Here is a 13,561-nt window from a genome sequence, read left to right as displayed (position 1 = left end):
TTCTATCATTTCTTTCAAGCTTCCAAAAAATTTTTAATAGGTCAATTCATCCCCCTCTTGGCTATTTCTGGTGATCAATCGAGCTAACAATTCTTCAAAGGTATCTTCAATGCGATCTCAATCCATTCTCTACAATCCAAGGGATTCAATTGCTTGATCTGAACCAATCCAATCTTCAAAAATAATTTCTTTAAATGGATTGGTCTTCAAAGTTGGGCTTGCATACATCTAAAATATCAGCTCAATTCAAAGTCCAAAGATTTTGTTTCAATAAATTAGCAATTCCATATATGTCAATTAACAGGTTGTCGCAGGGACGATAGAAGTTTCCACATCACTTCAACAAATCTATTAATTAGTGACTAATTTTCTATGTGATACTCAAAATAACATTTCTAAATTTACTAAAAAGTGGCGAGATCATGTTTACTAATTGATATTACACCTTATATGACAATTACAAAAGATATCATAAGTTTATGTCACTAAATGTTTGCCGCCAAAATTTTAAAAAAATTGGTGAGAAATGTTTTTGACGTTTTGGTCAAATTGGTGACGTTTAATAATCATCACCAATGCAAATTCTTATTAGTGACAAACTATTTTTTATATTTAAGAAAATTTTATTTTTATGCCACTATTATCGGTAGCCTTTATTTGTGACAATATGATTTATAATCTTTATAATATATAAAAAGTGATGTGTTAATTTTGCCAAAAAATAAGTTTAACATGACAAAGATAGTGTGTAGAAAATAACTAGAAAACCTTTTATTTAAAACCCTAATAACAAATAAATATAAAATTTTTAAAATGTTCAAACAAAATCACCAAACAAATAAATTATTTAGAAATTTGTTAAAAGCAATGCATGGATGCATGAACAAATATAAAATTTTCAAAATATTTATTTTATAAACAATAGAGTATCATATTCAAATACAAATTGAACAATTAATTATCACAATTCTAAACATCACGTATTTAACATTTGATTTGACTATTAAAAATCAGTCTCCAATGAATCGCTAAGTTGTCACAGTCAATTTTCAATTAAAATTAAAATTAGCTTGACAAAATTTGAAAAAAATATAAACATTTTAATTTGAAAAACACAAGAGTTTATGCTAAAGTGGGGTCCCATCAATCTGTTTCGAGTAAATATGATCAATGACCTAGAAATCAATTTTTATAAAGAGATTGTAAGATTTTTTTTAAAAGATAATTTTAAAGATCACGTTGAAGTCTAGAGAAAATTAGGTTCAAGAATAAATTACGAATAATGGTTGTACCACCCTTCGATGCCCAAAATGACACCTTATTAATTATGAAATTTAATAGTGAAAAACTAGATACTTAATTACAATTCCTTAATATAACAATTTTATTTTCTAAGTAAATTTAATTTTCAAAGTAAAATAATTTTCAATATTTTTGGTGTCTACAAAATACCAAAAATCATTATTTTATAAGTTAGAAAAACTTATGGATTCACTTGATTTAAAAACATTCCATTGTTAATAATAACCAATGAAATCTTACCCAACAAACAGTAATCAAATTAATTCGAAAATGTTACTTTATATTAAAAATCTAACCAACATTATTTTATAAATACACAGGTAAAATGACAAATATGATGACGTGAACAATAATACAAGGCTGAATATGTTAATGCATGTGAATCGCATTAACATGACATAAATTATAGTATTTTTACATAATTTTAAAACTAATGGTATAAGTACACATATGTATATAAAACATATTATCTATAAATATATTAAAAGTAAAAAAAATTGAACTTAATATTACAAATGCTGAATGCTAAACACAATTGCAACCAGCAGTCACCAATCTCAAAAAAATTAATAATAATGGTAGACATTAATGGTGATAATTTTAATGGCAATAGTATTAATAACAAAAGCAACATAAAATGAAAGCAATGAAGTTAAAGCAAGAAAATAATATCCTTAGCCCGGAAACCGCGTTGATTAGAAACTACAAGATTTGCCCTCTAAAGTTATCATTAGACAATATTTTATTTTAAAAGTAATCTATTTTTTATTGGTTTTTCTTTCATTCCCAGTGGAAATCTTGCTTGACGGTGACGAAAATAATCTTCTGATTGAGGACTGGAATACTAAAAAGGTTAGGTTCAAGGAAGTGGAGTCAGACTTGAGTAATGAGATGGCCATGGATCCATCCCTTCCGGCCCCGATGACTTGGAGGGATAAAGTTGTAGGGAAAAGTTCTTTGAAGTCGATAAGAGAAGAGGAGATCGAATTTTATGAGGGAGATTTCACGAAATCTATGGTTAATGGAATACTAGCAATAAACTTCTCTGATCGGTTAAAGCAAAATTCTAATAAAGGATATGGCCTTGACGGTGGTAGTGAAACTGTTAGGTACAAATTTGGTTTAAGCTACACTTCATAATAAGATTTTTAGCCTTTGGAAACCTACTCATTCATTTCAACTTATAGATGTTGAAAAGGACTATTTTCTCGAACATATGTCTTCTTTCAAAGTCAATGGAATTTAGTCGGTACATTTGTCTGCACATGGGTTAAGAAAATTTTTTACGGAGAAAGCATTGATCTAGAGTTGAATAACACTTTAATTGTCCTTATTCCTAAAGTTCAGAACCCTGAGAGCTTCTCACAATTCCGTTCTATTAGCTTATGCTCGGTCCTTTACAAGTTAGTTATGAAGGGATTCAAGGTGATCTTTCCATGAATTATTGGCCAAGAGAAAACATGTTTTATTGCAGACAGAAAAACCACAGATAACATTACCATTGCGCAGGAGGTGATTCACTCCATGAAGAGGAAGATGAAAAATAGGAAATGGTTGGCAGTCAAAATTTATCTCGAGAAGGCTTATGATCGAGTTTATGGGACTTCATTGATGCCTCCTTCCAAGTTGCAGGTATTCCTGATTTACTTCGAAATGTTATTATGTCTTCCATTACCTCTTCCAATTTGCAGATTTTATGGAATGGAACTCCAACCTAGATGTTTCGCCCGGTCAGAGGAGTCCGTCAAGGATGCCCTTTGTCACCCTACCTGTTTGTTTTATGCATGGAATGGCTTGGGCACAGTATCCTTTCTAATATTAATGCAGGAAGATGGAAGCTTATTCATTTGTCTCGTTCGGGTCCGCCATTTTCTCATTTGGGCTTTGCAGATGACTCGATTATTTTCTACCAAGCTGAGGAAAGTCAAGCCAGGATCTTGAAGGAAGTTCTGAACAATTCTTTTGATTTTTCTTGGCATAGGATCAACGTTCATAAGATTAATGTTTGCTTCTCGACAAGAGTTGAAGATAGTACAACGGATGGTTTGTGTAATATTCTCGAGTTCTGTAGAGTTCAGAGCTTGGAAAAGTACTTAGGAGTTCCTCTCTTTCATAATAGGATAATTGCTAGTACTCTATGTTGACAAGGTTTGGAGTAGATTGCAAAGTTGGGACACGAGAAAGTTGTTGCTAGCAGGAAGGGCCACTCTGGTCCAATCAGTGTTGATGACAATTCCTAGTTATTTCATGCAGTCAATGATGATTTATAAAGGGATTTGTAAGAAAAATGAGAGAATGGTAAAACATTTCATTTGGGGGGCTTCTGGCAGTGGGAAAAAATTGGCTCTAGTCAGCTAGGATAATGTGTGTTAACCGCGAGATTATGATGGATTAGGACTTTGGAAGTTGCAAGATCACAACACATCCTTTATGATGAAACTAGGTTGTTGTATTGCATCTGATTCTAATGCTATTTGAGTACAGATTTTACAAACTAAGTATGAGATGCCAAGCGAGTTGCCGAATTAAATATCGCGTGGAAGATGTTCTTTTTGTGGAAAGCCATAACTAAAACATGGCCCTTTATTAGAGAGAACTGACTTTGGTCAATAGGGGATGGGAAAAAATTAGATGTTGGCGAGACCCTTGGATTCCAAATTTGGGACCTTTGGTTAACTTAATTCTTGGACATTCCAATTTGGATATAAATTGCATGTTAAGTAATATGGTTACAAGGAATGGTGAGTGGAATTTTGCTCTCTTCCATCTTTGGTTACCAAAAGACATAATCAGAAGAATTGTAAGGATTCTACCTCCCCACTCGAGTGCTAGAGTTGAGAGGATCATTTGGGGAGTAACTCGATAAGCTGTTTCTCAGTCAAGAGATCCTATAGGAAGTTAAGGGAAGGAACATGGAACCAGAAAGACTCAAGATGACATATCCCTTAGAAATTTCAAGGATCCCAACGGTTTAGGTTCTTTATTTGGCTTATGCTTAAACATCTATTGCTGACCAATGAAGAAATGGTTCGTAGAGGATTAGGACATGATTTAACTTGTGGAGTCTGTAGGCATGCTTCTAAAGATGTTCTCCATATTCTTAAGAACTGTATTGCTGCAAGGAATATTTGGGATCTCTTAATTCTATATGATTGGCTAACCTGTTTTTATTCGAGTAGTTTGCAAGATTGGCTTGCTCTTAATTTGTAGGGTCATCAGGATTGGTGTGTGGGAGAATCGCAACATCTTTATTTTTCATTGTATTACTTGGAATGATAATGAAATCATCAAGTTTCACTCAGTTAGGCAAGACAATATAACTCTCTAAACAAGAAATCTTCAGTTAGGACACAAAGTAAGTCACCACATCCTCACTTGGATGGTAATTGGGCGTGCTTGAATACAGATGGTTCTGTTAGAAAGGAAGGTGGCTTTGCTGCGGTGGGAGGCATAGCAAAAAACCGTGAAGGAGAATGGATTTTGGGTTTTAGTAGATTTTTGGGGAATTGTTCCATTTTTTATGCTAAATTGTGGGGCATCTTGGATGGCCTGACTTTTCTTCGTGAGAGTGGCTGTGGTAGCGTTTTAATTGAGACTGATAACCTTGAGGCAACAAAAGCTTTACAGGAGAGGACAACAAATGCTCCAGTTCGGCTTTGATCAGGAGAATTCACCAATTGTTGTTACAATTTGAACAATGGAACGTTTGACATATACCCAAAGAAGACAATCAAGATACTGATAGAATAGTTAAACTAGCGCATTACATATATTATGATTTATGCTTGTATGATGCCTCCCCGTTGGGAGAGATGATTTAAGTGTTGTAATTAGTTTTAGTACTCTTTTTTGTCACAAAAAAAAGTTATCATTAGAGAAAATCAAACAATATCATACTTTAGTCAAGATACATGCCAACTTATAACCAAAGTTGAAAAAGTATAACAAAACAAAACATAGATATTTAAAAGGCTTGGAATTGAATTCTATAACATAGAATCAAAAGACAATCTTCTAGAATTTATCTTTATATTTTATTATATTTTCCATGTCATATATCTAAATTTTGATATAATATAATATTATATATATACATGTAAGTGATTGTGATCTCCATCATTATGACATGTTGATAGCTAATGGAAAGCTAACTAAAGCTTATTCAAAAACTTACATAACTAGCAAAGATAACAATATTAATTATTATTTTGCTAAGATAAAATTTAGGTGATTTTTGATAAAAGTTTTGTTCGGTTTCATTGAATTTATCATAGTGTTGTAACAAATAAAAGAATGTAAGAATGAACCAAACAAAGATATGATTCAAATAATATATTTCAGCGTGATTTTCTAATAATGCATAAAACTTGTGAATAAGTCAAACTATTCAAAATAAAAACTAATATAATGTCTAAGGGAATCTCCTTTAGATTTGTAGATTTGATCAAATTTTGTTTTTATCCAAATTCATTTGAGATAAAATTTGATAGTTTCTAATATATTTTAATTTTGTTAAACTTGTAAAGAGAATTGTTTCTTTTCTTATAGTCATGTCTTAAACATTTTTTATAAAATTATAAATATAAATTAAGGGAAAAGTGAATTTGAGAGAATAAATTCTAGTAAAAATTTCAATTATTGGTTGCCATAAATTTTTTTGCTTTGTTTATAAGTGTAGTTAGTTATTTGAATTTATTTTACTATTTCATTTTATTCAATTTTCATAAAGGTTCATTAACCAATAAAATATTGTCTAAAATATTTGATTTTTTATTTGATTTAAAAATATTATATTATAAAAAATCATTTGATATTACAATTTTCATCCCACCTCTCTAAAAATATGGATGGATAACAAGATTTTTAATTCATTAAGAAAACCAAGTCTTAATCATAATGAAACTTTTAGTGATTTTACTATGTTTCACTTTTTTAGCACAACTTTATATGCAAATTCCTATTCACAACAACATTTTGACACTGGAGGTTTGAGTAGAGAAAGTTTTCCAGAGGGATTTTTTTTTGGAACAGCAGCATTAGCGTACCAAGTGGAAGGAATGGCTAGCAAAGATGGTAGAGGGCCTAGCATATGGGATGCATTTGTTAAAACTCCAGGTTAAATAATTTTTTTCTCTCTTTCTTTTTCTTATTTGTTGCTACTTTTTATTATGATGCTAAATGATGTGATATGACTTGAAACAAGACATATTGCAAATAATGCTACTGGTGAAGTTTCTATTGATCAATATCATCGGTATAAGGTATCTTTTCCCTTTTTTATTTCACATTACATTACAAGAGAAGCATTCGCTTTCTTATTCCTTTTTGAAGCTTCCCATGTTTCCATTTTTTTCACTATGTATTGTCTTTCTTCTTGTTTGCAGGAAGATGTTGATTTGATGTAGATGTTGAATTTTGATGCCTATCGATTTTCAATCTCGTGGTCGAGAATTTTTCCAAGTATATAAGCTATTTTTTTTATTATATCAATAATCAACTAATTTGAAATAATTACCATGTACATTTTAAGACTAATTATTAACAAAATCATACTTGTAGATGGGACAGGAGAGATAAACTGGAAAGGAGTTGACTACTATAATAGATTGATTGACTATTTGCTAGAAAAAGGTACTTATATATATAGATACATACACATGTTGAGCATAGTTAATATAAGATTTTCAATGGCTCAATAAAAGAAATTACATATATTTGGACCAAACAAATGATGCATAGAAGAATTATAGTTATGCTTTCGCAAGTCGCATGAAATTTGTAGCTTGTGGCATGAACGCAGTAATCAGCCCACATGCAAATTTGTATCACTACTATTTGCCACTAGCACTTCAGGAAAAATATTTAGGTTTGCTCGACAGATAAGTTATGTAAGTTAAAAAAAATCAATATTTTTCAAAGAGAAAAACTAATATTTAAGAAATTTGCTTAAATTGTAAAATAATTTTACTATGATTTGAATTTTGTAGCCAATATTTTACCAATTATGCAGAGTTTTGTTTCAAGACATTTGGTGATACAGTAAAGACTTGGATGACATTCAATGAACCGAGAGTGGTTTCTGCTCTTGGTTTTGACAATGGCATCAACCCTCCTAATAGATGTTCAAAGCAATTTGGAAATTGCATTGATGGAAACTCTGCCACTGAGACTTATATTGCAGCACATCATTTGATTTTAAGTCATGCTGAAGCTGTTAAAACATATCGTGAAAAATATAAAGTAATTGTCTAGAAATTGTTGTTTTTATATATTTACGTAGATGTTTAATATACTTATTTGAATGAATTTGATGAGTTCTTTTTTTAGGCTAAATAAAATGGAAGAATAGGCATTTTCTTAGATTTTGTTTGGTACGAACCTCTAACAAGATCTAAAGTTGACAATTATGCTGCACAAAGAGCAAGAGACTTTAATATTGGGTGGTAAATTTTTTTATGAATAGACAAATTAGTCATCCTACATAAATTTTGATATGTTTTTGAAAATATAATAAATGAAACATTTCTCATCCAAAAGACCGAAAATATACAAACATGTCCACATTGTTTTAAATTCATTTTTTCAAAAATTCTTATCCAAAACATTGTTATTGAATTATAGTCATCAAATTATTGTGAATTTGATTTTGTAGGTTTTTGCACCCTCTAGTTTATGGAAAACATCCAAGGACAATGCAAAAAATTATAAGAGAAAGGCTTCCAAATTTCACAAAAAGTAAAGTGGAAAAAGTGAAAAACTCATTTGATGTTCTTTGTTTGAACCATTATACTTTGTACAATATATACGAGCCGCATCAACCTCCATCCAATGACTGGTTATCAACAAGATTGGAATGTTGGGTTTGCTTGTACTTTCATCATCTTTTTTTCCATCCAATTTTTTTTAATTTTTCCTTATGAGCTAACTAATTTATGTTTTCATTTAACAGATGAACGCAATGGTGCGCCAATCGGTCGTCGGGTAATTATTCTTATGTGAATTATAATATATCAACATTTCCAAACTTATAACTTTTTAATATATAAAAATTATTATGCTCAATTTTGACTTTGTTGGCAAATTTAAGATGTTTATCTCAAAAATGAAAAATTGATGGCATTTTCAATTTTTAATATTGTTAATCATGTCAATTATAGCACAAGTATAAATGTTAATTTACAAGAAATACAGGCCCACTCCAAATTGTTAAATGAAGTGTACAAAGCAAGAACGTATGTAAAAAACATTATGGAAGCCCTAATATAATTCTCTCTGAAAATGGTGAGACAACAAATATTTCAACTTTCATATGATATTTTTGTTTGTCCATTATTTATTTATTTAAAGCGAGTCTATCTAATTATTATTTTGTTTTGTTAATTAATGGTAGGAATGGATGATCTTGGCAATCTCAAATTTCCTAAATCGTTTTATGATATTAATAGAGTAAACTTTTATAGAAGCTACTTAAAGGAATTGAAAAGAGCTATGGATGATGGAGCTAATGTTACCGTCTACTTTGCTTGGTTAATTCTAGACAATTTTGAATGGTTATTAGGATATACCTCAAGATTTGGTTTAGTGTATGTTAATCACAATGATCTCAATAGATATCCCAAGCTTCGACATATTGGTTCAAGCAAATGCTTAAAAGAAAGAATTCTTAATATTGATTAAGAGTATTTTTAGGATTTTAATGTTGTTTTAGTTTTTTAATCTTGATTTTTGTTTTAGCTTTTCTATTTAGAATAATATCTTTCTAGATTTATCATTTAAATATTTTGTAATAAACTATTTGGTGGACAATTTTTAATTATACATTTTGTGGATTAAATATAATTTTATACTCTAGCTTTTATTTCTTTATCCTTTTACATGTTCTTCGTGTTAGAATGCATAAAAATTGTAGTAAAAATAAATAGTGAACCAAAATATTAAGTTAAACAAATCTCAGTATTGATTATTAACTTGTTCACTGTCGATTCATGTTGCTCCAATATGAATTAACCAATTTAAAACCTAACAACGATTTGAAAATGTTTGCAATTAGTGACATAAATGTAATTTTTAGGAACAATATTTCATTCACCACTAATAAGTAAATTTGTCCATTTGGCACTTAGCGCACCATTTTAAAAACTTGCCTCAACATAAGAAATTTAGTAAATTTTAAGAAATATAATAATATAGTAAGAAATTCAGTAATTCCATAAGATATTTAGTAATTTACAAATTTGTAAGAAATTAGATAACCATTATAGGGTTGTAAGAAATTTAGTAAATTTAAAAGAGATGCAATGATTTTGTGAAAGTTTCAATATTTTTAGTAAGGAATTTAGTAATTTACTGAATCAAACTCGAATAGAAAAAGAAGAAATAGGGCAAGACTCCAAGGCGTGTATCAAGTCACTATCTTTAAGGTTATATTCACCCCCTATCTTCGGTGTGCAAAAGAGTTTCAAGCGAATTAACCTCGAGGATACAATGAAGCTGATGACTATTTGCATTTTTCACTGACTAGAATAGTCTACTAAGCATTGAGCAATGTATAACAAGAAACTCAATTTTTACAAAAGATTTCTGCAGTAATACTTTATAGAATAATTTAATAATTTTAGAAAATGGAGGAAGGAAAGAAAGAATTTTAGAATTTGTTGGTGTGATTTCCAAATGAAATCTCATTCCTATTTATAGGAATTTTCATGTCTCTTCATAAAGACATCTTTCAATAGGTGTCTTTCTGAATAAATAAAAAACTAATAATTATTCATCTAATTGTATAACTATAATATTGTTTGAATAGTTATAATTCTTTTCAAAAATCAAATGATATAACTTTTGACCAATGACCAAAATATTTATCTTTTAATTAATTCCACCTATTTGAAAACGTTCCAACAATCTCCCTAAATTTTAAAAATATTTTAGATTTTGATATTCTTGGAAATCAATTTACATAAATGAAGGTGTCTTACGATTGAATGTTCACTTAGTGCAAACATCTTAAAGTTAATCAAAATTGCATGGTAGACTAAGCTTTGAACCAACTATTCCATTTGATTAACCAACCACATCTCATACAATGATTTCAACATCGGTCAATGCATAGTATCCAGGGACACTATTATGACCATGTGTCTGTGTCCTTTTTTCATGAGTGCTGTCAGAGCCAAGCCTTTGAACTCCTAGAAGTGGCCACACTTTCACTCACATAGGTAGATTCCATCAAGAGTGCTAGAAGTGGCCACACTTTCACTCACATAGGTAGATCCCATCAAGAGTGTTCTCATAATTATAACACTCTAAAGTATTTATGTTATGGGTCCATTAAGAGTACATTACTCATCCTTCCTTTATCATTCTGGGTACCTAACACTTTAATTTTAGGATGAATTTATTTATAGTGCTAATAGTCACATACTAATGATGTACTTTGTCTCATTGAACACAAGACTTGACATTATACCAAGCATTGAGTCGAGTTTCCATCATGGGTGACTCTAATTAATGGGCTTAAGTCTCATCCCTTTTGAGGTCTTGTTGACTACATCTCTAGCAAGACTTTTTGTCAAAAGATCCACAAAATTTTCACTTTAACTCACATAATTAATAGTGATTACTCTATCAAAGATTAATTGTCGGACATAGGTATGTCTTAATCCAATATGTCCAGACTTTTCATTATATACTTGGCTATATGCCTTTGCTAGAGTAGCTTCATTGTCACAACGGATAGAAATAGGTGAAATTGGCTTAGGACATAGATGTGCATCATAAAGTAAATTTCTTAACCATTTTGCTTCTTTAGATGTAGCGGCTAATGCAATAAATTTTGCTGCCATGGTGAAATAAATAATACATGTTTGTTTCTTGGAACCCCAAGAAATGGCTCCTCCACCAAGAATAAAGATCCATCCACTGGTAGATGCATGATATTCCAAACTTGTAATCCAACTAGCATTTGAATACCTTTCTAAAATTGAAGGACATCCAATATAACACAACCCATAGTTAATAGTTTTTTTTAAGTACCTAAGTACTATATTCAGAGCTTGCCAATGCAAATTACTTGGATTACTTGTGTACCTACTCAATTTCCCAACAGCATATGCAATATCTGGTCTTGTATAGGTCATTATGTACATAAGACAACCAATTAGACTAACATATTTTAATTGATCAATTTTCCTACCAGCATTATATACTAATTTTATTTGAGGATCCATGGGTGTAGATGCTAGTATACAATTGAAAAGATCAAAATTTTTAGGCACCTTTTAATGTAATGTGATTGTGATAAAATTATAGTGTTTTCATCTCGGGTTATTTTAATCCCAAGAATAACATCTGCTACACCCATATCTTTCATAGGAAAGTTGTTTGACAAGAATTTCTTGGTGTTTTCTATTTGTTCCAAATTTGTGCAAAAAATGAGCATATCATCTACATATAAGCAAATTATGACACCATTTCCATTTTTAAATTTGCTATATATGCAATTATTAGATTCATTTATTTTATAACCACTAGTTGAAACAACCTTGTCAAACTTTTGGTGTCATTGCTTTGGTGCTTGCTTAAGTCCGTATAGAGATTTAACAAGCTTACATACCTTATGCTCCTATCCTGGAACAACAAATCCTTCTGGTTGTTCCATGTACACTTTTTCTTCCAATTCACCATTTAAAAATGCAATTTTAACATCCAATTGGTGAACAACCAAATTATATATAGAGATAAGTGATATTAAGAGTCTAACTGTAGCAATTCGTGCTACTGAAGCATAGGTATCAAAGTAATCAATACCTTGTTTTTGTGTAAAACCTTTGGTTACCAACCTTGCTTTAAATTTATCAATGGTTCCATCGACCTTCATTTTCTTTTTGAAGACCCATTTACAACTTATTGGTTTGCAACCCGGCAGAAGATCAACTAAGATCTAAGTTTGATTTCCCATTATTGAATCCATCTCATCATTTATTTCTTCTTTCCAAAAAGCAGATTTTTGAGATTTTATTGCCTCTTCAAATATAATAGGATCAAATTCTGTATTATAACAATAAGGTATCTTATTACATATACTTTCACCTTTTCCCTCTACAAGAAACATAATGAAATCTAGTCCAAAATCTTTGACCTTCTTAATCCTCTTACTTCTTTTTAATTCTTGACAAGATTCATCATTATCATCAATTTGTTCCAATGGAATCTCATTTTCATTTGAAGAATGAATCAATTGTTGTGGCTGTAATTGTCTTGAAATAGAATTAAAATTATTTTCACCAAAATAGCATATCTTGATTCAATAACAGTATTAATTGAAATTGAATCATTTGGTTCAATTACTATGGACCTATATTGTAACACCCCAAACCCGGCCTAAACATTAGGGCCGAATCTGGTGATGTCACATTATAACACCTCTTACCCGTATTCAACGCTGGAATAGGGTACGAGGTATTACCAGAATAAATATACTTATAGACATATTAAACCGAGTTATAAAATTTCATCCAAATTAAAAACTTTCAAATTATTATCTTCGAGTCGCTAATTAGGGTATACGAGGCCCAATACATACCCATTCATATGCTCAATATATTCGTTAAATTAATCCAATATTAAAGAATCCACTTTATGTCGAATCAAAATTAATAACAATCATAAATCTTTTCATGTTAATTTAATATATCACTTACCGAAATTCGAATGTTAATTTACAAATATGTAATTCACTAACACATTCTGGTATACACAATGTTTAATTGATGAAATCATTTAATTGAGCTAAATTTCATGTTCATTACAAATTTTCTTCTAAATCCATAAATGCTTCCACTTACCATTTACCTAATCAATTTCTCGAACCAAGCTATCACACAACAATAATACATCACCTGTGGTTCATGAATTCAATATTCGATTCTTACCACCATCAAATCCATGTCATTCGAATACTTAAAATTTATTCAAGCATATATTATTACGTTTCATATACCAAGCATATGTCAAAATTACGAATACGCAGTCAATTCATTTGTCATTTATTTGACTAGCAAATTAACCTCAAAATTTATAGCATTCCATTACTTAAGATATGCCACAAAACACTCCTTTAACATAAACTAGCACCATGGTCGAATTTTCATTATGCTATTTATTACCCTTTTTTTTCTGAATCACATAGCAAAATATTACAAATATGTATATATTTGAATACTATAATTATGCATCAACTTACCAACATGAGTTAATTCAT

At 30.2% G+C, this 13,561-nt stretch overlaps 1 pseudogene; it reads left to right on the top strand.

Moving 5' to 3' along the window:
* The first annotated feature begins 6,221 nt into the window (after positions 1-6,221).
* LOC105772000 (beta-glucosidase 44-like) lies at positions 6,222-8,969 on the top strand (annotated as a pseudogene).
* Positions 8,970-13,561: the final 4,592 nt, after the last annotated feature.

The sequence above is a fragment of the Gossypium raimondii genome, chromosome 6 (assembly GCF_025698545.1).
Source record: "Gossypium raimondii isolate GPD5lz chromosome 6, ASM2569854v1, whole genome shotgun sequence".
NCBI classification, from domain to species: Eukaryota; Viridiplantae; Streptophyta; class Magnoliopsida; order Malvales; family Malvaceae; genus Gossypium; species Gossypium raimondii.
Note: the sequence above shows the minus strand (reverse complement) of the source record. Positions and strands in the feature narration are given on the sequence as shown.